Source organism: Phoenix dactylifera, chromosome 6 (genome assembly GCF_051530095.1).
Source record: "Phoenix dactylifera cultivar Ajwa chromosome 6, Ajwa_hap1_PhDact_Kaust_v1.1, whole genome shotgun sequence".
NCBI lineage: Eukaryota > Viridiplantae > Streptophyta > Magnoliopsida > Arecales > Arecaceae > Phoenix > Phoenix dactylifera.
In genome coordinates, this window is record NC_143195.1 from 5,284,632 (window position 1) to 5,287,500 (window position 2,869).

Genomic DNA, 2,869 nt, shown 5'->3' on the forward strand with positions numbered 1-2,869 from the left:
AATGAAGAATTTAAAAGGGTGTGATGCAAAATTCTAAAAGAAGGTCCTCTCATCAAAAAGTTGGGATTTAGATGGCTGGTAGCATTTCTTCTTGTGCAAGCTTTCTATTGCTTGGCTAAGATTAGTTTAAGTATCAAGTTATAGTTGGTCTTAGTATAAAACAAATTATGATAGTTAGAGATAGTGTAAGGCATGGATTGAGTTTTGGGCTTGACCCAAGGTTAATTTAGGGTTAGCCTAGGGTAGGGTTTGGGGTTGAGTTAGATGTTTTAAGAGGGATTTGATCTATAATTGTTTAGTAATCCAATCAAGCACTTTAGAGTGCAAATAATCAAGAGAAGAATTACGATTATTGTTTCAAGGAAAAAGATCAAAGTAAAACATCACCTTGAAACCGTAGGATAAAGATCATAGTGAAACTTGTTGAAGTAGTCTGCTTTGAAAAGATGACCATACTATATATTGACAATATTCACAATTCTATCATCGTTACTTTTCACAAAAAGATATTTCTCCACAGCTCATAGCATGACTGTTTATCATATCTGGAATACAGAATTAACACCTTGATTGAGCAATGAGATCACATGAGGACTATCACTACAAATTTAAGGTCTAGTCCCCCTTCTCCCACAATTTTTACCATATGCATCATCTCCCATCATCCGTGGGCCACAGACTTCTAGCAGCCAATACAAATAGCTGCCATCACTGTGAGGACCCGTGCGGGCGTGTGTTTAGTCCCACATCGGTTATTCGCTGGGTAGATCTTAGGTATTTATACAGGATCAAGGAACCCAAATAGTAACCTTCCGGCTAGCCATTTTGGGTGAGGTCCTGGGTTGTTACAAATGGTATCAGAGCGGACCCGGCCCATAACCTATGTGAACTAGAGGACACTGCAGCACGGATCTATTGGAGCTGACCACGAGCTGATCATGGTGTTTGTGATTATATTCGAATGGATTTGAACCCTTAGCATGACGAGAACGTCAGGGCTTGAACGGGGGGAGTATGTGAGGACCCGTGCGGGCGTGTGTTTAGTCCCACATCGGTTATTCGCTGGGTAGATCTTGGGTACTTATACAGGATCAAGAAATCCAAATAATAACTTTCCGACTAGCCATTTTGGGTGAGGTCCTGGGTTGTTACAGTCACTGTTGCCTAGGACAGTCACGATAAATAAAACACATATTACCCAAATGGAGACTTACCTATTCTTTTTTTCTATTTTATTGATCCAAGTCAAAAATAGGAAAAATGAAAGAGTTTTCTTGCCTTGTACTAACTAATAAGTCAAAATGCCTGAATGCAAAAAACTGTTGATTATAAGAGCTAAGAGAATTAAATGAATAAAACATATTAGATTAAATGACACTAACTACTCCTGCTGCCTTTGGTGAAGATAATTTGGTCAGGCTGTGAGGCTGAGGTGGTGCAATTAATGTTGAGCTCCAAATTGTTGTTTTCTAATATTGGAGAAATAGCAAACTGAGTTGGGTAGTGTGGGTGTGGCTGGATCGGCGAACTAGAGGGTACTTTGTAGAAATCTGGGGCACATGCAATCGAGCTGGCTTGGCATGAAGGAAATGCCTGGTTGGAAATATTCAGTAGAGAAGTTACAAATATGATCGAGACAAGCTGGTCCATCGAGTTGCCAGAGATTCCCACATGCTGAAACCCATTTACCAGCAATGACTACATATGAATTCCATGATAGAATAGAAAGCTATTGAATGCCTAAACAAGAAGTCCAAGGATCAGTATTTGGTTCTCCTACCATGTGGTTGATATTGTGAATGCTTGCTGCTTCTCTCGAGTCTTTGATCAAAGGCAAGGTAAGGGACGCCTCTGTACCTTCCGACGCAGCTTGGGTTGTAATAAAAACTGGGAGTTTTTCCTGCAAATAAAATAACCGATTTTTGGCCATATTTAAGAAAGGATTCTCACAACCAGTTCGTGCAGTTTGTAGGAAAGAGTTTAGGAAATTGGTGAATGTTTACTCTCAAAAACATAAAAAATTGTATGGACACGAGAGGGAACGCAGAATTTACCATATAACTTTCTTGGAGATGGTGATAAATCTCTTGTGTAACTTCACAAGGTCTTTTAAATGATAATGGTGGGGTAGAAGTTTCGGATGCAGGAGTCTGGAAGTAGAGTGATTATCACAATATAAGAAGTGAGGAATAACATAGTAAACTATATGAACAATTGATAGAATGATTGAAAATTTGATACTTTTTGGATTAATAAGTTGAATGAATGAGACTTACTAGGTCATCTATCCCGATATCAAAAAGACTGGACTTGCGCTTCTTTTTATTCAAATTACTCTGCCGAAGGAAATATTTCGGAGCATGACTGGCTACCTGAGTTGGAGTTCTAGTGGTAACAAAATTTTCTGATATTCCTTTCCAGTCCCCCTTACCAAGCATTTTAAGACCAGCTAGAAATGTCCGATGTTCTTCTTCTGTCCAAGGCACACCTGAATAAGAAAGAAGCAGAGTCACCAAGAGGTCAATAATCGAACAAAGAAATACAAAATCTCATTTCTTGCTAGCCCACTATACACACAAAGGATGAAAAGAGAATATGAGAATCTTGGCATGAAGACAATGTCAAAAGCAAAATGATTTTGTTAAGCAAAAATAGCTCTTAATAGAAATTGGCATTATGCCCAAAGAACCACATGAGGAGGCAAGTTATAAAACTATATTTCAGTAAATTACCAGCAGCATTTGTCATACACCCTTAAAACTTATGTATACTACATTGATAAGGCTTCTAGAGTATGAGTTTTTTATTACTGTAGAAACCAAAAAAATTAAATGCAAAATGAAAAGTTTACATCGTCAAAAATATCAAG

General features: G+C 38.1%; 1 pseudogene across 1 annotated transcript in view; it reads right to left on the reverse strand.

Annotated features, from left to right (window-relative positions):
* Positions 1-946: 946 nt before the first annotated feature.
* LOC103723983 (uncharacterized) overlaps positions 947-2,869 on the reverse strand; it is a 3,616-nt pseudogene continuing 1,693 nt past the window's right edge. Inside the window, exons 2-5 of the transcript XR_016395672.1 lie at positions 2,277-2,548; positions 1,950-2,150; positions 1,781-1,918; positions 947-1,674 (exon numbers count right to left, since the gene is read on the reverse strand). The product of XR_016395672.1 is annotated as an uncharacterized LOC103723983 (transcript). The remainder of the gene's footprint in view (positions 1,675-1,780; positions 1,919-1,949; positions 2,151-2,276; positions 2,549-2,869) is intronic.